Source organism: Aethalodelphis obliquidens, unplaced genomic scaffold (assembly GCF_003676395.1).
Source record: "Aethalodelphis obliquidens isolate GAN/ISIS:26980383/991018 unplaced genomic scaffold, ASM367639v1 scaffold8, whole genome shotgun sequence".
Classification (NCBI taxonomy): Eukaryota; Metazoa; Chordata; class Mammalia; order Artiodactyla; family Delphinidae; genus Aethalodelphis; species Aethalodelphis obliquidens.
Genome location: NW_020837952.1, coordinates 49,512,387 through 49,539,607, shown reverse-complemented (window position 1 = coordinate 49,539,607; position 27,221 = coordinate 49,512,387). Strand labels below are relative to the sequence as shown.

General features: G+C 39.9%; 1 long non-coding RNA gene across 1 annotated transcript; it reads left to right on the top strand.

The window, feature by feature from the left end:
• Positions 1-84: 84 nt before the first annotated feature.
• Positions 85-24,868, top strand: LOC113620947 (uncharacterized). Its single transcript, XR_003432988.1, has 4 exons — positions 85-873; positions 5,571-5,765; positions 7,206-7,261; positions 24,769-24,868. It is a non-coding gene; the product is annotated as an uncharacterized LOC113620947 (long non-coding RNA).
• The last annotated feature ends 2,353 nt before the right edge of the window (positions 24,869-27,221 follow it).

Genomic DNA, 27,221 nt, shown 5'->3' with positions numbered 1-27,221 from the left:
CCCTCCCAGCCACCCCCAGCCTGTCGCCTCCCGACGTGCGCACGCGCCAGGATCCCTCCCGCCCCGCCGGCCAACTCCCGCCCCTTCGCCTGCCTGGTGGCACCGCGAGAACCCAGGGCCGGCCTGTGCGGACCTCCTCCTGGGCCTCCCGCCCCTTTTCCCCGCCGTCCAATCAGATCGGGCGAGGGGCACGGGGCCTCGAGAGCCCGTAGGCGGCGGCCCTGCGGACCGAGCAGTAACGACTGCGGCTTCCAGAAGTCCCAGTTACGCCGCGAGTAACGGTCGCTCCGAATTCCGAGTCTTCGCCCTAGGGAAGATGAGACGGTCGCCAGTTTCTCCGGCTCTTCGTCCGGGGCCTCGACATTCCCTTACCTGCTTCCCCTCAGGGGAGTGACGAGCTAGGCCTGCTCTCCGCCCTTCTCTTTGGGGCTCTCTACGAGTCTCTGTATACTGTCCAGGTGACAGGGGTGACAAGAGAGACAGTGCTCACTTATTATTGTTGTTGTTGAGAGACATTACTCATTTATTATTGTTGTTGTTACCATTATTATTATTTGAAATCTCCTCTGCCCTAGAATTGAGCTTCTTGAGAGTAAGAACGCCGGTTCGTCGTCGTCACCCACCGCTTACCGCAGTGCTGAGGGTTCGCCAGGCGCTAGCAGTTTGCTGAAGAGAGTGGGTGTTTATAGTGAAAAGAGAAGTGAGTTGGAAATTAGAAAACCTGGCTTCGCGCGCCTGCCTCGCCATCTGCCGCCTGGCGCGGCGCCTCTTGAGGTCTCCCCGCCTAGGCCGAGGCTCTGCTCGCCGTTCTGGAAGGTGTTGAGAAGAGTGTAGCGGTAAGAGGATAGTGTCTGGACCTAAACCCCTTGTGAGGTGAGGCATCTGTTAACTTTTCTCTGCCTCTCTTTGCACACCTATAAAACGAAGATGACAGGAAGTCCATCATAGGTTTTTCGAGAGAATCAAAGGAGATGGTGGGTGTGAAAGGGGTCTGTAAACAATTCCTGTGTAGGTGTGAGATCTTCCTTCACAATTCGGTTAGCAAGACAAAACATACCCTCATGTGTGTAAATAACCTTACAAAGTGTTTCTTCGAATGCAGAATAATCAGGGAGGGGCAACTGAAGGATATGTATTGACAAGACCCAGAAAAGGACATGTTAACCAAGGAAAGCTGCCTTTGAGCCAGGTCTTAAATAGAGTGGACCAAATATAGTCTGTGGTTCCAGCCCAATGACCGATTTTTCAAAGCAGCGGCTTAAATCCACTTAGACCATTGTTCTGAGACTGTCAAGATATTTCAGTTTTCCAGACCTTAAAGGAGAAATGAAATAATCTTGTTACTTTATGATTTGGATGGTTAGCAGGATCTATGGTTTGTTGTGTTTACCCAGCATGTGAAGAGGTGCGAAGCAACTCTATTTTCTTGTTATCACAGAAACCACTTAATATGTGACCTTTCCAGCATGAATGCTAGGCAGACTTTACTGGCACCATTACCTGGACTATTTTTGGTTTTCTTTTTTCTGCCCCAATCCTTCTTAATCTTTTCTGTGATATAATAATGATAACTAAGACTTATTTAACGTTAAGTTTCTAACATGTACTCCAATAATCCAATGAGGCAAGTACTATTACTATCCCCATATTCATATAAGAAAACTGAGGCATAGAGAAGTTAGATAATTTACTCAAGGGCCCACAGCTAGTGGAAGGCAGACCCTGGAATCAAACAATTTTTTCTGACTCTGGGGCCTTAACCACTATATTCTGAGAAAGAGAAAAGCAGTCCCTGACATCGAGTAGCTGGAATGGTGCTATCAGCTAGGTCTTTCTGTTGCTAGGAGCTGGCCTGGCACAGCTAGGCTTTGGTATCTTCTGTTGAATATAAACTGTTTCAGAGAACATCAGCATCAGAAAAGGCCATTTCATGATTGTGATGGATCAGGACAAAAATAAGACTACTCCATAATCATATCTGAACACAGACAAAAACATGAACCTTATCTAAGCCAACAAATGAAATACACAGACTGAAAATATCAGACTATATGAGGGGCTGTTACTTCTTTACTAATTACAGCTTTATCCTCATTCTAGTCTTCCCTTTTTCTATATAATATTTATTAAGGGGGACTTCCTTGGTGGCATAAGGGTTAAGAATCCGCCTGCCAATGCAGGGTACACGGGTTCGAGCCCTGGTCTGGGAAGATCCCACATGCTGTGGCGCACCTAAGCCCATGCACCATAACTATTGAGCCTGCACTCTAGAGCCCACAAGCCACAACTACTGAAGCCTGCGTGCCTAGAGCCCGTGCTTCACAACAAGAGAAGCCACTGCAATGAGAAGACCGCACACCGCAACGAAGAGTAGCCCTGCTTGCCGCAACTAGTGACAGCCCGTGTGCAGCAACGAAGACCCAATGCAGCCAAAAAAAAAAAAAAAAAACTCTAAAACAAAGATTTATTAAGGTACCCAATTATAGAATTACCCCTGCTTCCTGACAGCATCCAATTTAGAGCAAATCACCCAACAAACCCAAATCTTAATGTAAGTCCTTTCTAACACCCTCATATTGAGATGCCTCATGGTTCCCCATAGTGTGTGTTCTCCCTTGCTGCAGTGAGTAGTAAGCTTAGCTTGTTCAGCCACCGGTGTGTTCCTGGTGTTTGGCTAGAGAGCATTGATAATTCTTTCTGGACTGTCTTATACCACACATGTATATGGAGTGGAAAGCATACTGCTTAGTCATTTCTCGCCACAGAAATTGGGAACTGCCCTCCCATCTCCATCCATTTGATTTTCACACCAAAGCTAGAGGGTTACCTTTCTTTTTGTAGATTCTACATAGATTCTCTGCTAAACAGAACCTTATCAAAAGATAGTGAAAAGAAACAAATGACGCTGGAATAGTTGCACATCATTTTGCAAGAAGAAAAAAGAACTTCAGCCTGTTAACCCATACCATGCACCGTATGCAAAATAACTCAAAATAGATTATAAATTTAAATGTAAAATTATAAAATGTTTAGAAGAAAACTTGGAAAATTTTTGTCATCTCTGGTTAGGCAAAAAAATTTCTTAGCTACAACACCTAAAGCACAATCCATAAAAGAAAAAATAATTTAATTTATAAAAACTTATGTTCTTTGGATGATAGTTAAGAAAATGAAGCAGCAGACTAGGAGAAAATATCTGCAAAACATATCTGATAAATGACTATATACAGACTATACGAAAAACTACAACTCGATAAAAAAGGCAAGTAAACTAATTTTTTAAACATTGGCATAATTGAATGACCACAAGAAATGGTGCTCAGTGTCATTAGTCATGAGGGAAATGCATATCAAAACACAATGAAGTATCACTACGTAGTTAAAATAATTCCAAATGCTGTTGAGGATGTAGAGCAACTGGAATTCCCAGACATTACTGGTGGGAATACAAAATGATAGAGACAGGAAAACAATTCGGCAGTTTCTTTTAATGTTAAATATACACTTGCCATAAGACCCAGCAATCCCACTCCTAGATATTTACCCAAGAGAAATAAAAACTTCACAAAAAACCTGGACACACATTTTCTAATAGCCAAAACCTGGAAGCAATCGAAGTGCCCATTAATTGGTGAATGGATAACAAATTGTGGTACATATATACAGTGGAATCTACTCAGCAATAAAAGGAGCAAACTACTGATACAACAACATAAATGATCTCAGATGTATTATTCTAAGTGAAAGATGTAAACTCAAAAGTACATACTGATGCTTCCATTTATAGGACATTCTGGAAAAGCCAAAATTATAGAGGGGAAAAAAACAGATCAGTTGTTGCCTAGGCATTGGGAGGGGTTGACTGCAAAGGGGCTTGAGTGGGCTTTATGCGGGTGATGGAACTTTTCTATATCTTGAAGTGTGATGTGGATTATATAATGTGTGCATCTTTCAAAACTCATAGAACTGTACACTAAAAAGAGCAGTTTGGTTGTATGTAAATTATATTTCAGTAAGCCTGACTTTAAAAAGAAAAATGTTGAATGGGAAAAAAGTTGGGATGAGGCAGGGCCACCCAGTACCATGAATATGAAGACATTAACAGTAGCTCCCCAGATACTAAATTCTAAATCTAAAAAAAGAAAAGATAAATTATTAGTGGATAATCCACATCATGAAAGAACTTGTTCTTTCCTTTTTGTGCAGTAACAAAGTTCATAGAACATTGAAATTTTTTTTACAAATGAGGAACTCCTTGGTTTATAGTGGAGTAACTTAAAACTGAAGTTGAAAGTCACTGCTGGCTGATGGTCAATCACAGATGAATATAAAACATCTCTGATATCATCAGAACTGTGGGAAAATAAAACTGCATTTCAAAAACTCTTACAGTTTATCAGGAACATGTTTATTGCACAAATGAGGTTCCTGTACTATACTGTAGAGGTAAGGGCATTTGAGAGCAGAAAGTAACCAATAGTGGTAAATAGTGGTGAGCAATTAGGCAAAAACGTAAGAGCAAATAGAGCATCTTTAAACTCAGGTCATAATTACTTAAATTACCATGAAGTTGGACCCTTTAAGAGCATAAATGGCTGCTCTGCTTTAGACCTTGGGAAAGGGAATGAGGATGAGAGGGAATAAACTAGAATGATTTAAAATGTGCAAATATATTTTGTAACCCCTATCATGTGATTTAGAGATCTAGCAGAGATACAGGTGGATTAATTTGAGATTAATTTCACAGTTCATGCTAATAATTCTACTATTGGAAGTCTATAATAATCTCTGCCACAGTAGACAAAGTTCTCTCTGGCTAGTAGAAACAGCCATCCTGGGCCTTACCCATCAGTTCTCAGAAGGCCTGTTGTTGATGGACTTTCTAATTTCCTGTTTCTCTAGTGGCAGTTGTGGCCACAGTCTTCATTCTGCTTAAGTGCCCCAGGCTCCTAAGAGACCCTTAGAGAAGACAGCATAGTACCTGGAAACCTTCCAGTTTCAATTAGAGAATTCAGTCTCACTCATAGTTCCCTGGGTGAGTACGAAACTTCATCAGACATGCCATAGAACTGTCTCTCTGCTTAAAGGGTCTCAGTGAGCCAGGTTGGTTTATCTACCAACTCTTCTGGCATCAGTAGCTACTGTTGTCTTTGTTTTCCTGAAGTTTCTTAAGGACTCTGCCAAGGTAACTTTTTCCTGATGCAGTAAAACTTTGGGGTCAGGGATTGCATATCTAGGATGTCTTTGGGGTTAACCGGTTGCACTTTCATATTTTTCATATAGCCATCTTTAATTTGTATAATCCTAGTCAGGGACTCCATACCACCAGACTTCCCTAGCATCTCTTCCCCCTGCTCAGCCACAGTGAACTGTAAAAAACTGCATCTTATTTACCCCCCGTTTTTTAGTCATGAGTTCAAGTTCATCTTTGGCATTAGTTCTGTTTCCAGCTCTGCAATTCTCTCCAAGTCTCCTAACCTGGACCTGCAACAGAGAGTCTATAATTGTTGAAAGATTCTATCTTATCCTTTCTGTCAATTGCTAAGTTTGGTCTCCTTTTCTTCTTTCAGCCATTGAAGGTTTGTCTGACTCATCTCTCCCTATGACTTCGAATTTTCGCAAGCTGGATGTGGTCTGCATTTTTCGCATTCCCTCCTCTAACCCCTCCATGGTCAGAAGAGACAGTGCAAGCTACAGTGTGTACACTGAAGGTGATGTTCTCTCTTCTCAATAGTTCCTAAAAGGAGGGATTTCAGTTATGAAAGGTAAAAACCAATTTTAATAAATATCATGGTTGGGTTGAAATAATTTGGGTGCTTTAATAGACTAATGCTGTATTGTGCTCTTAATAAGGAACCATTTTATAGTAGGGAATTGGTTTATAGAAAGGGATCATTTTATTGTAAGAAAGAGAAACCCATTTCAGCTAGAGTCAGAAAGGAGGTGGAATTGAGGGGATGACTGTAGATGTCTCACTGAAGGCAAGGGCACTAAGTGCAACGAGACCTCATGAGCATCTATAACCATTAACCGGTAGGCATTCCATGATCAAGGAAACTAACCTCAGCTTTTCTCAGTCTCACTCCTAGCTTCTCTTTTGAGAATTCTCTCTCATTCCCACTGTCATTATCTTTCCATATCCTTTACCGTATCAGCTTCAAACCAGCTTTCCTGCTAGAATCATTGGGACCCAAGTCTGTATGCCTGGGAGAAATAAACCTAAGTACCCCAGTTTGTATTTGGTTTTTACCCCTGGTCCTACTTTCTACAGTGGTAGAATACTAAATATCCTATAGCCTGATTCTACTACAGACCCTGCTCTTCCTATGGGCTATTTCGCTTTGTCTGGTTTTTCTTTCAGTAGTCTCCCTCATTACTTGAGGGAACTGTAGCCTTTGTTTCTTGTAGGCAGGAGAATCTATGCAAAACACTGAGCATTTCTTATATACTATTCATGTGTCTAGCACTAGAAGATAGGTGACATAAATCTTATCCTTTAAAGAGTTTACACTCTTAAGAAAGACATGCACATCAAGCATTTATATATCATTCAAGGATAATATAGATTAAGTAAGTGCCAAAATGAGTGGTCAGAAAATGAGGACTGATTGAATGCAGAAAAGATAGATATGGATATGGGCTGCAGAGAGCATCTGAGACAGGAAGGGAGGAGGAAGTTATCTTTTAAATAATTATTAAGTACCTACTTTTATAAGGTCTTGAGCTGGATACTTAGAGTAGAATGATTACTATTTTTCACCTATGTCTAGTATAGGTGTTAGACCCATGGAGGGGACTAGTAAAAAACTTAAACTACTTCACCTTTTGGGGCAAAGCACCCAAAATGATAATATAGTTCACCAGGCATAAGTCTTTTCAATGGTAAAGAGTTAAATGGAGATTAGTGAAGATGGGCAAGGTAGAGCTTTAAAAAAAATACAAAGTAGAACCCAGAGTTGAACCATAGGGTCTTTATTGTCATCTGGAATAGTCGAATTGAAAGAACATATATGTTTAGCATGAGATGGGAAACTTACTGTGTTAACATTTTTCATGTGACCCCAGAACACAATATGGTTTGCCTGGGATTTGTGTGAACTACACTAAGGGAACCTCTCAAGTGGCCTATGTTTGGAAACAGTTGCCCACCTATGATTTAGGCAATGCTGTATGTGTTCTTAGGGGTATGATCCCTCTTTTTTTAGGTGAAGAGAAAGCCTGAGGATACCGAGCATCTTAAATCAAGTCCTCTGTAACCAGGGTAGGTGGATTTCTCCTAACGTGAAATGCTGATATCAAACAATGTGCAAAGGCAAATGAGTTCTAGGAGGGGAAAACCTGTTTTAGGGCAACTTTTAAAATCTGTCCTTTATACTAACATTGAATGTGAGGGAAAGAGCCACAGATATTTCACCATAGTGTAAAGGAGCCAACATTAATCACTTACTAGATCTAAAACTGTCCAGCTAAAATTTGTCATCAGTGACTGCTTGACCTACTTTCCTTCCCTGATTTGAGAGCACATTCTTACATGGGGTCTAATCATTTATTTGCCAAGAGATTAATTAGCTTTTCAGAGCCTCTGTGCTAGTTAATAGTCCCAAAATAGACCACTAGTCCCACTGCCCATTGCTTCTTAGGAGGACTGATTGTAGGAGTGACAGAATTTGAGCAAGATATGTCTGTCAGTGCCTCTATACTTGTGGAAGATGTGACTTGCAACCCTCCTGACTCAGTTGGTCTCTGTTGGGTCACCTTAATTTTGCCCCTCCCCCCTTCCCTCAAGATTCCTGGAGTCTTGAGTAGATTAAACCTGAGTTTCAAGGTGATGTGACTAGGCAATATGATATGGTGAATCAAAGTCCAGGTGCTATAACCAGACTGGGATTTTAATCATGACTCTGACTGCTTTGGTCAGGTTACTTGTCTGTGCTTCTTTTCCCTGATCTCTAAAATGTGGATTAATAATAGTCTTCATCTCCTAAAATTGTGGTGATCATCAAGTAACATAATGTATTAAACTGCTCACCCACAGAGTAAGTACTTGGTACATGGTAGCTGTTTGTATTGTGATAGCTCGTTGAAGGCACAACATCATCTCCCTTCAAGCTGTTGAGGCCTGTGAGTAAATTAGATCTTCTAGGGCTGTCAGAGATTCATAGGGCCTAAGGAATATGGATGTCTTGGATCACATAGTCAATTAATATAGAAGAATCTAAATTTTGCATACTATACTTAAATGTTTAAAACATATAGCACCCTGTTTTCTGTAACTTGCCTTAATGCTCCCATTCCCTTTGATGGCAGGGGGAAAATCACAAATTTGCCAGTCATTAAATGTAACCTAGTCTCTTTCCATTATAAAGAGTCTTGTTAGAGTCAGTTCAGCCTCTTTAGGGATACTTAGTCTTTCAGGGTAGCCTTCCCCACCTTTCCCCTTCTCAAGAGACTATCCTCTTATTGTACAGGATCTCATGGCAGTGTAGAAGAGGAGGCTGCTCTGTGAATGGGTTCTTGGGCTCTCCACTGGGTCCTCACTGGTGTTTCAGGTTCCATCTGTATTTCATGTTTTAGTGCCTTTTCTTTCTGACTTACTAAACATTTGTGTCCCAGGGCTCAGGCTTCAGACATCTTAATGGAAAGTAACTCCCTAGATTGAGTAACTAAAGTTACTCATCTAATTTTAGTATTATGGCTTTAAATATTATGAAGGTACTGATTACTTCTAAATATATAACTAGTCCAGACCTCTCCCTTGAATTCCAGACTATATGTATAATCAGTTGTCTACTGGAAGTCTCCACTACAATGTATGACAGGCATACAAACTTGATTTCCAAAACCTAATTCCTGATGTTGCCCCTCAAACCTCGTCCTCCAGCAGTCTTCCCCCAACTTAGTTGATGACAACTGCATTTTCTAGTTACTCAGTTCAAAACCCTTGGAGTCATCTTGAGCTCCTACTTTTGCTTATGTCCCATATCCAATCTTCGGGGAAATCCAGTTACTTATACCTTCAAAGCATATTCTGAATCTAGTCATTTCTCACCACTTCCACTGCCTATAACTGTGATCCAGGCCTCCATCATTTCTCACCTGAATCATTGCAGTTGCCTCCTATCCAGTCTCCTTACTCTCACCCTTACACCCTTACAGTCAGTTCTTAACAGAGTGGTCAGAGCGATCCTTCTAGAATTTAAATCAGGTTGTCAGCTCCTCTGCCCGCAATATTCCAGTGGTTTCCCATTTTATTCAGAGTAAAAGCCAAAATGCTTTCACTTCCTACAAAGGCCTTAATTGGAACTATATTCCTTCTCCCTTGCCTGCACCTTGACTTCATCTTCTATACTTTCCCCCTTAAACACTCCATTCCAGCCAGATTGGCCCCCAGCTCTTCTTCAAACATGTCAGGTGTTATCCTTCTTCAGGGTCTTCATACTTGCTCTTCCCTCTCCTAGAATGCTTGGGATTTCTGGCTTGCCACTTCACTTCCTTCAGGTCTGCTCAGATGTACCTTTATTAGGGAGATCTTTTGGGACGAACCTGTTTGGTACTGCAAAATCTAGAAGTTGCCTTCCTCTACCCTCCTTAGGAATCTATAGCTAATAGATTTTTTCAGAAAATCAAATACAATTTAAAAAAATCCTCACAATGAAGCTGTAAGAAAATGATGGAAAGGGGCAACAAAATGTCCCTGAGGACAAAGAAATTCAACAGAAAAATGTTGACGTAAAGAAAAAGAAAATGGGGGCTTCCCTGGTGGCGCAGTGGTTGAGAGTCCGCCTGCAGATGCAGGGGACACGGGTTCGTGCCGCGGTCCGGGAAGATCCCACATGCCACGGAGCGGCTGGGCCCGTGAGCCATGGCCGCTGAGCCTGCGCGTCCGGAGCCTGTGCTCCACAATGGGAGAGGCCACAACAGTGAGAGGCCCATGTACCGCAAAAAAAAAGAAAAGAAAAAAAAGAAAATGAAAATGATTAGATTATCCAGTATCCCAACATGAACTTTGAAACTTAACGTTTCAATTGAATCTAAGAAGGAAAATCACACAGCAGAAGTAAAAGACCTCAGGAAAGAAATGGCCAGGTAATAGAAGGTGACAGCTAGATGATGGAAGGGGGTGAAGCATAAAACAGTAGATGTCAAAGGAAAAACAAGGAAAAAGCAAAGCCACTTCAAAAAATAAAGATTAAATTATAAAAAGCACAAGGAAAACTAAACATAACCAAAAAGCAGTTAGGGACAGAGTGGTTAGTAATGAGAAAAAAGAATATCCAAATATCAAAAAAGGATTATAGAGAAAATAATAGAAGATAGGCAAAATATTTAACTGAAGTCCCCTACAGAGAAAAGCAAAACAATGGAACATACAAATATTTATAAGCAAAATTTTTAAAAATATTATTCCTGAAAAGAACATTTAAAATTCTACATTTTGACTGGTATGTCATAATCTAGGGGAAAATTTGCTCAATAATGGCCAACATAATATTCTCCTAAAATCATTGGATTGTAGATAAAGACTATAACTTCTAGGAGAAAATTCTCATGACCTTGGGTTAGACAAAGTGCTCTTAATTACAACACCAAAATCACATTCCAGAAAAGATAAAACTAGACTTAATCAAAATTTAAAACTTTTGTACTTCATTAAACACCATTAAGAAAATGAAAAGGTACAATAGCCAAGACACGGAAACAACCTAAATGTCTATCAACAGATGAATGGTTAAAGCAGATGTGGTACATATATAAAATGGAATACTACCCAGCCATAAAAAAGAACGAAATAATGCCATTTGCAGCAACATGGATGCAACTAGAGATTATCATACTAAGTGAAGTAAGTCAGAAAGAGAAAGACAAATACCATATGATATCACTTATATGTGGAATCTAAAATATGACACAAACAAACCTATCTATGAAACATAGAGACATAGAGAATAGACTGGTGGTTGCCAAGGGGGTGGGGGTGGGAGGGGGTTGGATTGGGAGTTTGGGATTAGCAGATGCAAACTGCTATATATAGAATGGTTAAACAAGGTCCTACTGTATAGCACAGGGAACTATATTCAATATTGTGTGATAAACCATAATGGAAAAGAATATGAAAAAGAATGTATATTTATTATAACTGATTCATTTTGCTGTACAGCAGTAATTAACACAACATAGTAATTCAACACTACTTCAATAAAAAATAAATTAAAAAAAAGAAAATGAAAAGGCAAGCCCCAGAAAAAATATTTGCAAATTATATATCTGATAATGGACTTGTATCCAGAATACAGAAAGAGCTCAATAAGAAGACAACCCAATTTTAAAATGAGCAAAATATATATATATATATATATATATATATTTTTTTTTTTTTGCGGTACGCGGGCCTCTCACTGTTGTGGCTTCTCCCATTGCGGAGCACAGGCTCCAGATGCGCAGGCTCAGCGGCCATGGCTCACAGGCCCAGCCGCTGCGTAGCGTGTGGGATCTTCCCGGACCAGGGCACGAACCGGTGTCCCCTGCATCAGCAGGTGGACTCTCAACCACTGCGCCACCAGGGAAGCCCCTAAAATGAGCAAAATATTTTAATAAACATTTCACCATAAAAGATATATGAATGACTAATAGGCACATGAAAAGTTTCCCCAAATCATTAGTCATTAGGGAAATGAAATCAATACCGCAGTGAGATACTACTTCACACCCACTAAAATGGCTATAATCAAAATGTAGGCTATAAAAAGTGTTGGTGAAGATATGGAGAAACTCAGACCCTGAGACATTGCTGGTGGGAGTGTAAAATGTACAACCACTTCAGAAAACAGTTTGGTGGTTTCTTAAAAAGATAAACTTACCATATGACCTAGTAATCCTACTCTTAGGTATCTGCTAAAGAGAAATGAAGGCGTATATATCTACACAGAGACGTGTATACAAGTATTCATAGCAACATTATTCATAATAGCCCAAATGTAGAAACAATCACAATGTCCATCAACTGATGAATAGATAAAATATAGTACAGTCAATTCTCATTATTCATGGATTCCACATTTGCAAATTTGCCTACTTTCTAAAACTTACTTGTAACCCCAAATCAAGACAGTGATTTCCTGGTCATTCTCAGACATACACATGTGCAGAGAAGCAGAAAATTTGAGTCACCCAACAAACGTTCCCATTTGAGGTCAAACAGAGCGACACTCTGCCTTCTTATTTCAGCACTTTTGCTGTACACAAGTGTTTATTTTGCGGTCTATTTAGTGGCATCTTTTTCACATTTTTGTGCTTTTTGTTGGTGATTTTGTTTAAAATAGCATCCAAGCATAGGGCTGACCTGCCGTCTACTGTTCCTAAACACAAGGTTGTAAAGTACCTTATGCAGAAAATACATGTGTTAGATAAGCTTCATTCAGGCACAAATTATAGTGCTGTTTGCTATGAGTTCAGTGTTAATGAATTAACAATATATATTAAATAAGGCATCTTTAAACAGAAACAGACACAAAACAAGGTTATGTATTGATTAGTTGATGAAAATGACATTTTGCAGGAACCTAACCCTGTATTTCCTCTAGGGGCAATAATTCAGGATTCACTAATTCAGTGTTTGAAGCAACTTTATAGAACATAACTACCAGGAATAATGAGAATAGGTTATATATCCTTACAATGGAGTACTGTTCAGCAGTAAAAAGGAACAGACTGCTTATACATGGTACAGAATACATGAACATCAAAAACATTATGCTGTTTATGTAGGAGAAATAAGAGATTGAGACCCAAAGAAACATGCCAGTTCATAAATATAAAATTAGATAAATTTATTATTGAGCAAAAAAAATACCAGAGTGTATGCAAATTACTCAAAAGTGGCCATAAAGCTATAGTGGATTTTCAGTTCTGGAATTAAAGGTACAGTTATTACACATCATCCGATTTTTAATAAACAGAAGCAGTTACATAGAGCTTACTCTGATATCATCTTTTTCATAATTCTTTATCAGGCTTACTCTGATGTCCTGATTTTCATAATTTATCAGCCTTACTCCAATATTTTGTTCCTCATAACTCTTTATCAGTACCTCCTGTTTGCCTCTGCATCTAGGACATATGATTAGTGACATGCTTTGGCATTGTTCAGTAATGTTTTCCACCTGTGAAAGAAGCCAGATGCAAAAGACTGTGTACTATATGATTGCATTTATGTGAAATTTCCAGAAAAGGCAAATTTTTTTTATTTTTTTATTTTTATTTTTTTTGCGGTATGCGGGCCTCTCACTGTTGTGGCCTCTCCTGTTGCGGAGCCCAGGCTCCGGACACGCAGGCTCAGCGGCCATGGCTCACGGGCCCAGCCACTCTGCGGCATGTGGGATCTTCCTGGACCAGGGCACGAACCCGTGTCCCCTGCATCGGCAGGCGGACTCTCAACCACTGTGCCACCAGGGAAGCCCAGAAAATGCAAATATTTTAAAATTGATTGACATATAGCATTGTATTAACTTTAGATGTACAGCATAATGATTTGATATATGTATATAATATTGCAAAATGATTACCACAATAAGTTTAGTTAACATCATCACACATAGTTACATGTTTTTTCTCGTGATGAGAACTTTTAAGATCTACTCTTAGCAGCTTTCCAATGTACAATACAGTACTGTTAAATACAGTCACCATACTGTATATTACATTCTCAGGACTTATTTATCTTATAACTGGAAATTTGTACCTTTTGACTACCTTCACCCATTTCACCTACCTCTCCCACCCCACCTCTGGCAAAAAACAATCTATTCTCAATATCTATGAGTTCAGTTTTTTTTTTAAGATTCCACATATAGGTGAAATCATACAATATTTGTCTTTCCCTATCTGGCTTATTTCACTAAGCAGAATGCCCTTAAGGTCCATCCATGCTGTTGCAAATAGTAGGATTTCCTTTTTTATGGCTGAATAGTATTCCATTTTGTATATATACCACATTTTCTTTATCCTTCATCCATTGATGGACACTTAGGTTGTTTCCATGTCTTGGGTATTATAAGTAATGCTGCACTGAACATGGGAGTGCAGATATGTTTTCAAATTAGTATTTTCTATTTTTTGAATATGTACCCAGGAGTGGAATTGCTGGATCATATGGTAACTCTATTTTTAGTTTTTTGAGAAACCTCAATGCTGTTTCCCTTGGTAGTTGCAACAATTTACATTCCCCCCAAGAGTGTACAAGGGTTCCTTTTTCTCCCATCCTCGCCAGCATTTGTTATTTGTGTTCTTTTTGATGATAGCCATTCTAACAGGTGTAAGGTAATATCTCATTGTGGTTTTTTTTTTTTTTGCGGTACGCGGGCCTCTCACTGTTGCGGCCTCTCCGTCGCGGAGCACATGGCTCACGGGTGCAGCCGCTCCACGGCATGTGGGATCCTCCCAGACCGGGGCACGAACCCGTGTCCCCTGCATTGGCAGGCGGACCCTCAACCACTGCGCCACCAGGGAAGCCCTCATTGTGGTTTTGATTTGCATTTCCGTGATCATTAATGAGCACCTTTTCATGTACTTGTTGGCCATTTGTTTGTCTTCTTCAGAAAAATGTCTGTTCAGGTCCTCTGTCTATTTTTTTTTGGCTGCACCTCGCAGCTTGGCGAATCTTAGTTCCCTGATCAGGGATTGAACCTGTTCCCTTGGCAGTGAAAGCGCAGAGTCCTAACCACTGGACTGCCAGAGAATTCCCTCTCTGCCAGTTTTTTAATTGGATTTTTTGTTTCTTTTTTCTATTGAGTTATATGTGTTCTTTAAATATTTTGGATATTAACCCGTCATCAGGTATATGATTTGCAATTATTTTCTCCCCTTCAGTAGGCTGCCTTTTCATTTCGTGGATCTTTTCTTTTGCTCTGCAGAAGCTTTTTAGTTTGATGTTGTCCCACTTGTTCATTTTTGCTTTTGTTGTCTTTGCTTTTGGTGTCAAGTCCAAAAAATCATCACCATCATCATCTTTTTTTGTAATAGAAAAGACTGGAAGCAATCCAAATACCCAGCAATAGGAGACTAGTTGAATAAACTTTGGTACATCTACACAATGGAATCATAGGTACCTGAGAAAAGGAATGAAGATGATCTCAGTATACTAGTATGGAGAGATTTCTAGAATAGATCATTAAGTGAAAAATGCAAGGTAGAGAAAAGTGTGCACTTTAATATATGACTGTTTAAGAGAGAAATACAATTAAACATTTACCAAAGACTGCTAGTGTCCTGTCAGAAAGACTCAGGAGGCAGACTGAAGAGGCTTGCAGTGACCAAAGGTGAGACAATTTGAGCATCAATAAAATGACAACTGCAGTGGAGTAGAACACGTCAAATACCATTAAATCTGTGAGGTTATCATGTTATTCAAACCAAAAAACTCATAGTTGTTTTTGGAGGTTGCTAGTGAGCCAACTAATCTTCTTGAAAATTAGTAAATAAGGAGAAAAAAATCAAGCATTTAACCTGCATTTGTTATATGAGCAACCAAATAGTTGATGAAGGAAAGCTTTTCTTTATCCTGGCTAAGAAAGGAAGGATTGATAGAAATTAGAATATCACCATTCTGCAAGCCATTAATAAAATAATGGGTCTACCAATGTTGATCATTAATGGCCAGTAACATTACAAAAAAAAAGACAACAAGCATTAAATGCCTGCTGATGGAAGTATACACCTCCACCTGTGAAGGAGGATTGTTGCCACATAATCAAACCTGAATCTGATCAAACCTCCAGTTCTTGCCAGTTGTTTTCAAGAACAGGAACATAGAAACATGTTAAACAGAAGCACATGGATGAGATCAACAAATCCAGACTGTGAGAAGTTGTACAGGGAAAATGACCCATTTTGTCAATTTATTGCAAGGGAAAAAAGAAACTGAGTCATATCAACCAAATGAAGTTATGGACCTTGTTTGGGTCCCATTTTAAACAAGCCACTGTTTAAAAAATTATAAGACCCTAAGGGGAATTTGAACACTGACTGGATATCTAATAATATTAAGGAGTTACTAATTTTTAAGTTGTGATAGTGATATTGTGGCTATGTTTTTAAAAGCCCTTAATCATTTCACAATACATATATGTATCAAATTGTCACATTGTACACTTTAAGCTTGCACGATGTCATATGATAATTATATCTCAAGCTGGAAAAAAGAGTCCTTATAACTTATTACCTCCTATAATTTTTATGAATTAAATAATGTATATAATGTCTGGGATTTACCTAAAAGTAATCTGTGGGTAGGGGCGTCCTGGGGGTGTAGATGATACTAGACTGACCATTAGTTGATAATCATTAAAGCTGGATGATGTGTACATGAGGGAATGTGTTCTATTCCTTCCACTTCTGTGTATGTTTGAGATATTTTATAACCATTTTTTTAATTTAGAAAGAATTGGAAGTCAATTTAAAGTGATTCTCAATGGAAAAGATAGGACAATTTGAACATCAAAAAGATTAAAACTGTTCATATGTTCATTTAACCTGATTCTAATAAAAATATCCACCATTTTTTAAAGTCTAGGCAAATTGAATCTGAAGTTAATACGAAAAAATACAGAAAAGTTACCAAGAAAACTCTGAAAAAGAAAACAATGAGAGGAAACTGGTCCTATCAAATATTAAACATGCTATGAAGCATCAGAAACCAAGGAAAGAAAGAGTTATAGGAGTGTGGGAGAAAGAAGCAGATAACAGTAGTAAATGCTACAGAAATAGCAAAAATGACAATTGTCAGCTTCCTTTGCACACTGGTAGCTTAAAACAAAGCAAAACAAAACCCGAGACCGAGGTACTGCCCAAGGCTGCTTAAATCTGAATTTCTGAGGCTAAGGGCCAAATCTCTGGTGATTTTAACATACAATTAGGATAGGGAATCAGTTGTGCAATTGTTAAGCAGACCTTTTTCTGTCACCCAGGAATTGACAGTAGGACCTCAGCTGAAAACTATAGACTCTAGCTCTCCCCTGACAGAGGCCCCCCAAGTTGGGGCTAGACCTCTAGATCCCTTCAGGGGTAGGAGTGGAAATGCAATGGTTGTGGGGAGATGCTTTCCTCGTCCTAAAACCAAGAGAGGGGTAGTCTCAAAAACCACTTGTAAATATCGAGGTGCCTGCAGTAAGAGAAGAATAAAATCTTATTCCCACTCTTTCACCTGCTTAGGGAAGGCTTTACCGATCCTTCCCTGGGCCTACCTGACAGTGGGAAGAGAATGGAGAGGGCAGGTTTTCCCCTCCATGAAACAAAGAATTGCTTGGAAGTTTAGTTGCTGGGGTAGGGGGAAGAGGTCCGTGAATTGTCCACACCTTTCCAAGCATCACTTCCTCAAGGAAGCCTTTTGTGTTCCCCCCAGTGTCGACTAGCTTCCCTTGTCACCTGTTCTCCTGGAACAATTTTCCTCTGGAGTATTTATCTCTTTATGATTATTTGTATGTTTCTTCTAGACTGTTAGCTTCACAAGGGTGGTGATCATGTCGTTTTTGTTTCTGTTTTTGTTTTTTAACCTCATCCATTGTATCTCTACGTGGTACAAAGTAAGCATTTGCTAAATTTAATTGAATAAATGAATGAATTCTAAAAGGAAAGGAAATCTATTGTTTTGACAAAAGTTATATATAAAAGTACAAATATGTACACAATACAAGCACTAAAAATACTTGACAGATATGCACAAAATGTTACATTGATTTTGTTTTAGTTGTAGGATCTCAAGTTATTTTTATTGCCTTTGTAATTAAAATTTCTACAAAGACATTAAGTACTTTTCTAATCAGAACGGAAATTAAGCAAAGAATACACCAGCTGCGGGCCTATGTTAATGTTAATGTTTAGGCCCTGGAGCCAGAAAGGATTGGACTTGAGTTCTGCCTCTGCTACTTACCACCCATGTGACCTGGAGCAGGTTATTACCTCAATGACTATCAGTTTCCTTATCTGTGAAGTGGGGATCATCAAAGAATGTTGGCTTAAGGTGGATGTGAGGATTTAAGTTGGAGAACACATGCAGCACTTGGTAATAAATGCTTAAGAGTTGACTGTTATTATTACTTTGGAAGAAAAGACCTCTTTCCCTTGGCACTATAATGAGTTTCTACTGTAAATATGTGTGTAAATCCATTAGGTTATAGTTAATAATATTTTAATACTTAACTTCAGCTTTGTTTAAAATTTAAAATAATTTAATGCATCACCAACAGGTGGCAGCATATCATGGTTTCTTCACAATATTGGGCCTGCCTTGGTGTACCTTGCTGGACAACTTTCCTTGTTAGAATCTGTTTTAAAAGGAAGAGACTGTTGAGTTTATGTCATTGGACTCCTTCAATTTACATATATGGAAACCTGGAGATGAAGTAAAAACAAAGAGCATGACCTGTTCATTTGCCAAAAAGGGTGGGTTTGGGGGGAGAGATGGTGAGAACAGTCTCTGTGTGTACTTCACACTGAATTTGGGCTATTTCCACAGTATTCCTTTTAGCTAGTCAAATAATCTTAGAATATATGGCAGAAAATATTTTTTTCTGTTCTCAAATGGAAATATGAATTTGGGGAGTAAAGAATATGTTTCTTAGTCATGCAAAATAAATGGTTGATGAGCCTCAAAATATGGAGATTCCCCTATCCCACCTCCTTTAAAAAATATTTTCCAATTGACAGAGGCATTGCCCTTTGTTAATCAATGGACCTTCACAATAAGGCGGAATGGTTATCCTTTCTATTTTACGGACTAGGAAATGGAGGCTCAGAGAAAAAAATGCCCTCATAGGCAGAAGACATGAATTCAAATCCAGCTCATTCATTCATTCATTGAAAAGAAGCATTTATTAAGCTCCTGGTTTGTGCCAGTACTTTGCTAGCTTCTGGAGGTGCATAAGCTAACAAGGAATACACCTCCAAAGGGTCTTGGTCTCTGTCCTTATAGGACTAGAGTGTCTGAACTTCAGGACACCAAATTTCTGCCTTTTTCCACCACACACACATCTGCACATCGCCCTGCACACATAGTTGACACCAAACAAGCAAATACTTGTTAACATTGAGCAGCCTGTTCACGCCCCCCAAAGGCCCTTGAGGCCAGTGAATTGCAGTGAGGATTTACCGTTAGTCAAACATTACAGGCTCAAAACTATTTTTTTAAAAAATTGTATTCAATTTACTTAAACTAAAAAAAAAAAAACCCCAAAACAGTTCACTCATTTCTCCCACCCCCCACTCCCCACCTCTGGCCACCACCCCCCACCCCCACCAGTCTATTCTCTGTATCCATAAGCTTGGTTTTTGGTGGGGCTTCTTGATTTGTCTTTTTGTTTTTAGACTCTACATATAAGAGAGATTATATGGTGTTTGTCTGTCTCTGTCTGACTTATTTCATTTAGCATAAGATCCTTGAGGTCCATCCGTATTATCATAGATGGCAAGATTTCATTCTTTTTTATGAATATATTTATACATATATATGTGTATATATATATTTACAAGTTATTTATCCGTTCATTCATCAATGGACACTTTGGTTGTTTCCACATATTGACTGCTGTAAATAAAGCTTCAGTGAACATGGGAGTGCGTATATCTTTTCGAATTAGTATTTTCATATTCTTCAGGTAAATACCTAGAAGTGGATTGTATGCTAGTTCTGTTTTAAATTTTTTTTTTTTTTTTTTTTTTTGTGGTACGCGGGCCTCTGACTGTTGTGGCCTCTCCCGTTGCGGAGCACAGGCTCCGGACGCGCAGGCTCAGCAGCCATGGCTCACGGGCCCAGCCGCTCTGCAGCATGTGGGATCTTCCCGGGCCAGGGCACGAACCCATGTCCCCTGCATTTGCAGGTGGACTCTCAACCACTGTGCCACCAGGGAAGCCCTGTTTTTAATTTTTTGAGAAAACTTCATACTGTATTCCATGGTGGTTGTACCAATTTACATTCCCACCAACAGTGCACAAGGGTTCCCTTTTCTCGACACCCTTGCCAACACTTGTTAGTTCTTGTGTTTTTGATCATAGCTGTTCTAACAGGTGTGAGGTGATATCTTATTGTGGTTTTGATTTACATTTCCCTAATGATTAATAATGTTGAGTATCTTTCATGTACCTGTGGCCATCTGTATGTCATCTTTGGAAAAATGTCTATTCATACTTCTGCCCATTTTATAATCAGATTGCTTGGGCTTTTTATTTTTCTCTATTAAGTTGTATGAGTTCTTTATATTTTGGATATTAGCCCCTTAGCATATATATGATTTGCAATTATTTTCTCCCATTCAGTAGGCTGCCTTTTCATTTTGTGGATCTTTTCTTTTGTTGTGCAGAAGCCTTTTACTTTGATGTAGTCCCACTTGTTTATTTTTGCTTTTGTTTTCTTTGCTTTTGGTGTCAGATTCAAAAAATTATTGCCAAGACCTATGTCAAGGAGTTTACCGCCTGTGTTTTCTTCTAGGAGTTTTATGGTTTCAGGTCTTACATTTAAGTCTTTAAGCCATTTTGAGTTAATTTTTTGTGCACAGTGTAAGATAGTGATTCGGTTTTATTCTTCTGCATGTGGCTGTCCAGTTTTCCCAACACATTTATTGAAGAGACTCTCCTTTCTCCATTATATATTCTTAGCTCCTTTGTTGTAAATTAATTTACCATATATGCTTGGGTTTTTTTTTCTATGTGTCTCTTCTTATGCCAATACCATACTGTTTTAATTACTACAGCTTTGTTATATAGTTTGAAATCAGGGAACATGATGCCTCCGGCTTTGTTCCTTCTCAAGATTGCTTTGGTTATTTGGGGTCTTTCATGGTTCCATACAAATTTTAGGATTGTTTGTTCTATTTCTGTGAAAAATACCATTGGAATTTTGATAAGAATTGCATTGAATCTGTAGATTGGTTTGGGTAGTGTGGACATTTTAACAATATTAATTATTCCAGTCCATGAGCATGGAGTCTTTCCACCTATTTATGTCTTCTCAGTTTCTTTCATTAAGGTGGTGTTGTTTGCAATATACAGGTCTTTCACCTCCTTGGTTAAATTTATTCCTAGGTTTCTTACTCTTTATGATGCAATTGTAAATGGGATTACTTTCTTAATTCCTCTTTCTGATAGTTTCTTACTAGTGTAAAGAAAAACAACTGATTTTTGTGTATTGATTTTATATACTGCAACTTTACTGAATAAATTTATTAGTTCTAACAGTTTTTTGATGGAGAACTATTTTTTTTAATATCTAATGATTTATTTATATATAATCTCTGCTGCTCCAGAAAGCACTTAGGGACTGCAGGATATCTGTATATCCAACGAAGTCTTTGCATGTTTTTTTGTGTGTGTTTATTTATTTATTTATGGCTGAGTTGGGTCTTTGTTGCTGTGCATTGGGATTTCTCTAGTTGCGGTGAGCGGGGGCTACTCTTCGTTGTGGTGCACAGGCTTCTCATTGCGGTGGCTTCTCTTGTTGTGGAGCATGGACTCTAGGCGCGCAGGCTTCAGTAGTTGTGGTGCTCGGGCTCAATAGTTGTGGCTCACAGCTCTAGAGCTCAGGCTCAGTAGTTGTGGCACACAGGCTTAGTTGCTCCGCGGCATGTGGGATCTTCCCAGACCAGGACTTGAACCCGTGTCCCCTGCATTGGCAGGTGGATTCTTAACAACTACGCCACCTGGGAAGTCCCATTTGCGTGTTGAATAATGGCCCCAGACTTCTTTTTAAATGTGCAGGAAAAGCTGGACCCACACGGTCCCAGTCGGACTGCTAGATGGCAGTAGAAGCACACGCTGTCTTTAGACTCTGGTCAATAGATCTCACAGAGAGGAAGGGGCTTTCAGGGGTAGCTGGTTCATTCCGTGCCATTTTACAGGTAGGAAAGCTAAAGCCCCAGGGAAAGACACTGACCAAAGCTAGGTAGCCAAACAACCTAAATTGTATACAGATTGCTGAATTTTGTGATTTAATATTTGTAGGAAAAATTTCCTTATGGATTCATTTGAAAACTATTTAAAATATCTGGTGTAAAAAAAATTTTTTTAAGTAGCAGTACAAACAAATAGAAATGAGATTAAAAGTAAGTCTTCCTCCCACCTGAACCCCATATTCCCACAGGTGTCTTCCCCAGAAACCCTGCTGCTGGCAAGTTCTTGAACAACTATCCAGAGATACATTTAATTACACACACACACACACACACACACACACACACACACACACACACACACACACACTTGGCTGTGGCACATTTGTAATATCCAGACTGTGTGTGTGTGTGATCAAATGGATATAATGTGTGCATGGAGTATAAAATAATATGAACAAAAGTGGGGAAGCTGTGGACCCCAGGAAAATGTCTCCTTCACCTTCTCAATCTTGCTGGAAAAAAAAAAAAGAAAAAGTTCATGAAGTGGTTTCTAAACTCTGGAGTGGCTTTATTTTTACCATTTCTCTGTTGATTTAACAGATTAAAACTCTGCCAGAGACACCTATAGTATCGATCTTGGTAAATCCTGCCTTCTGAAGCTCTCCCTGATGTAATTAAATTACTGTAAATACAATTAGAAGGCCCCTCTAGGTGGTCTGTGTGACACCAGCCTTAAAGGAATTGTCTTGAGATATTTGAACCAAAGTAAAGAGCAAAGTGGCGGAATCCCCTTAATCTTTGAGGGTCAATCCTTTGAGGATTTGTGGCCATGAAATAACAGGCAATCGGTTTTAGACGTGGAAAGCAGCCCTTTCAGGAGATATTTTTCACAGCCCTCACTGGCCTTCAGGGTCAGTGTAGGGGCTCCAGCCCCTGTTGCCAGCTTCCTGACTCCCCCAAATCCTTCCACCAATGATTTGCAAACTCTGCATCCAATCTGGAAGAGGAAAGTCTGAGTAGTTAGTACTTTGCATCCAACACCTTTTGCATAGCGTTGGAAGCTGTTGCTATGTGGTCCACGTGTGTTGCTCAACAAGCTTAAACTTTGCATAGCCCGTGCTAAACTAATTTGCGTCAATTTGTCTACATCATGCCAACAATCGTTCTGAGAGTCTTGAATAGAACATACAAGGCTGCTGATAAAGGCCCTCGGAGCAGATGCCGCCGGCCATTCTATGGGGCCTCACTGTGGCTAGTTCTTCACCATGGTTTCTTCATATCCTAGTGACAATGTTAGTTTTTCCACCCTGGGGTTAAAACTTTTTTTTCCCTAAACAATGGACAGCACTATACAACTGGCACTCCAACTGACTTTTTTTTTTTTTTTTTAAAGAAAGACATGGCTGTGGCTGAATTCTAGCCCTAATGTTTCCTAATCACTTTCTTTCCCCGAAGTTTCAGAGAAAGCAAGTGGAGTAAAGTTATTTAGAAAGGATTTGTGCAACTGTGACAAGGTGCTTTTATTGTTTGTCATTGTTTTGGACTAAAATTTCAAGCTAAAAACATCACTTGTAACTAAACTTGTATCACTGATACAAGACAGCCAAAGTAATTTGTGCTATATGAACTCTAGGAAATAATCTCACATTTAGGAGAAACTTAGATTTTTTTTCAAAGCCAGGTCTGGAAATGTATTGTTTTGGTTGGTTGGGGAAGGCACCAGAGACCCTGGGGGAGCTAATTGAATCTGTCTATGAAATCCACTCAGTCTGTGGTTTATTCACCTGTTTGTGGGTTTTGTCATTTTGTAATGCCTCTTCCCACATTAACCCATTTATTTAATGATCTAAAAACTACCCTGCAAAAACTAATAAATGTCTAAATGTTTGCAATTGTGTTGTGTCAATATGTCTAGATAGGAGTAACCAGTAAGAATTTATTAAATTCAGTAAGTTATTATTGAGTGCCTACTGTATGCCAGCCACCCTTCCAGGCACTTTGGATATAGAAGTGATATAGTCTTTGCTATTGCGGCATAAGAAACAGAAACTAAACAGACTAAATAACAGGCGGTGGGAATGCCAGTTAGTGGGGATTGTTAAGAAGAAAACAACACAAGAGGGAGGAGATATGGGGATATATGTATATGTATAGCTGACTCACTTTGTTATACAGCAGAAACTAACACACCATTGTAAAGCAATTATACTCCAATAAAGATGTTAAAAAAAAAACAACGAAAACTTAAGGGAAGAAGGTGGGCAAAGAGCTACTTTGGTTACAAAAGACAGAGAAGATATCACTGATGAGATGACGTTTGAACAGAAACTCGAGGGAAGGAACACATTTTGAGAATGTCAGTGGTCCTGGCAGAGGAAACAGTGGGAGCCAAAGTCCCCTAGGTGTGGAATGGTTTTGCATGTTCATGACCAGTGCAGCTGGAGAGCAGGGAACTAGGGTGCAAGAAGGCAGGAGATGAAGTCCCCAAGAGATGAGGATAAAGAGAAATGGCAAATGCTGTAGCATCATGGATATCTCCACTATTCAGTGTCACAGTGAGTCTAGATATCAGCAGACTGATCCCTGGTCTCTCAAGCTCTACTTGCAGACAACTGTAGAAAGAGGTGGGCTGGCTGACAGGATCTGGAGCTGATTATAGCTATTTCAATTTGAAAAAAATTAGATTTGAGCTGCTCACAATCATTAGTAATTGTTATGAACTGAATGTGTCCCCCATAAAATTCACATGTTGAAATCTTAATCTCCAGTGTGATGACATTAAGAGGTGAGGCCTTTTGAGAGGTAATTAGGTCATGAGGGTAGAACCCTCATGAATGGGATTAGTGCCCTTATAAAATGGACCTCAGAGAGCTTTCTGCTGTCTCCACCATAGGAGGACCCAATGAGAAAACAGTCATCTGCAACACAGAAGAGGGCCCTCACCAGAATCCCACCATGCTGTCATCCTGATCTCAGACTTCCAGCTCAGAACTGTGAGAAATAAATTTCTGTTGTTTACAAACCTATGGTATCCTGGTATAGCAACCCAAATAGGCTAAGACAATAGTTAAAATTTTCTTAAAGTTAGAGCAACAATGAGATATAACTTTTCTACCAGTGATCTGGCAAAAATTAGAAAGCTGAATAATGCCAAGTTTCAGTGGAGACAAGGGGACAGTGGAACCCTCCTGTACATCTCATGTGATGGTAGACAAGTACAGCCATTCTAAAGAACAATCTGGAATTATTTAGGCAAATTAAATATCTGAGATATCCTATGACGTAGCAGTGCTGTTCCTAGTATTCATACATTCCATAGAAATTCTACTGTGGAAAAAAGACGAGAGCCTAGGAATTTAAAAACAAGACTTTGTAAGAATTGCATTGCAGGGAGAAGGGAAGGAAGTGCTCACCAACCAGGACCTGGGGGGCACCACATCCTGGTTTCATATCACATCAACATTGTATACTTTCTTTTAACCATAAATACAGCTTGTGATCCCTCCAGGAATTGCCAGTGCAGATCTCATACATACTGGAGGGCTGGGCCACTCACCTTCCAGCAGCAAGGTTGACTACTACCCCTCCTCCCTGACTCCATCAGGGGTCAACCCACCTCCACAGCATGCGCAGGGCCAAGGCCAGGGTACAAATGGAGGCCTACATACTATGAATAAATCTTTAAAATTTATGAAGAAAACAGTCAAATATGTTCTATCCTCCTCCCTTGACAAATATTCCTTCATGACAACCTAGAAGGTAACATTTGAATTTAGAATTCTTGGATTCCCTGGAACACAGAGGAGCCAGCTCCCAGCCTGCAGCCTGCTCCTCTGCTCTTTCCACTCTGGACTAGCCTGCACCAGGAGGAGAGTTGAGTGCATATGTGAGGACATCCAACCTGCACGTCCAAACTCCAACCATACTCCCACTTCCCACTGAACAGCTGCTGCAGGGCTGCCCCTCAGGCCTAGCAGCACTATTGGTTTTTTTTCAGAAAGACATTAAGGAAGAGGATTTCACAGGCCCCATAGGTGAACTTGGGATACTCTGAGGTCCAGAGGGAGCATGTCTCCTTAACCCTGTGGACTCTTTGTTCCATGAAGTGTGATACAGCTAGAAAAGGATCAGAGTGGAGCCCTGTAAAATGAGGGGACCAGGGCATAGGCCCCACTTTCCTGGCTATGAAGGTAGTACTTTTAGAAAAGTAGGTGGGGCCAGGTTGTGATGATAGGGCCTTGAATGCCATGTTATGGAATGTAGACTTTATTTCTTGAGCAGTAGGGAACCATGATGGGTTTTTTTTTTTTGATTAATTTATTTTTGGCTGTGTTGGGTCTTCATTGCTGGGCGCGGGCTTTGTTTAGTTGCAACGAGGGGGGCTACTCTTTGTTGCGGTGCACGGGCTTCTCATTGTGGTGGCTTCTCTTGTTGCAGAGCACAGGCTCTAGGCACTGTGGCTCGCGGGCTGTAGAGTGCAGGCCTAGAGTTGTGGTGCACAGGCTTAGTTGCTCCATGGCATGTGAGATCTTCCTGAACCAGGGGTCAAACCTGTGTCCCCTCCCTTGGCAGGCGGATTCTTAACCACTGAGCCACCAGGGAGGCCCAACCATGATGGTTTTAAAGTAGCGCTTTATGATAGTAAAACTAGACATAATAGTAGAACCATTTTGAGACAATTAAAAGTCAAACTGCCCAAAATACTAAGATACCACTTACTAGCTATGGAGCCTTAGGTGATTCTCCTTAACTTCTCTGGGCTTCAGTTCTCCATCTGTAAAACAGGTGAATTGGACAAGATTAACAATGTCAAAAGTCCCTTCTGTCAGGACCTGTTTTTCTTATCTGTAAAACAAGTGGGTTGAAGCAGATCAGGGATTCTCAACATGGGCTCCACTGAGGGGTTATGTCCTTCCCCCACACCAGACTTTGTAAATCAGGATCTCATTTTTTTTTAATATGTATTTATTTGGTTGCACTGGGTCTTAGTTGCAGCAGGTGGGTGCCTTAGTTGCGGCTCGCTGGCTCCTTAGCTGCGGCACACAGGCTCCTTAGCTGCGGCATGTGAACTCCTAGTTGTGGCATGTGGAATCTAGTTCCCTGACCAGGGATCGAACCTGGGCCCCCTGCATTGGGAGCGTGGAGTCTTAACCACTGCGCCACCAGGGAAGTCCCAGGATCTCATTTTTTAAAGTTCCTCCAGGTGACTGAGAACCCCTAGACCTGAAGATACTCTCCAAGGTCTCTCTTCCCTCTCCACCTGAATTTCTCCATGTGAAAAAGAGCACTTTGGGTAATATCATCAGTCTTCTCTTATATATAAAGCTTCTCTTACTTTAGGGACTC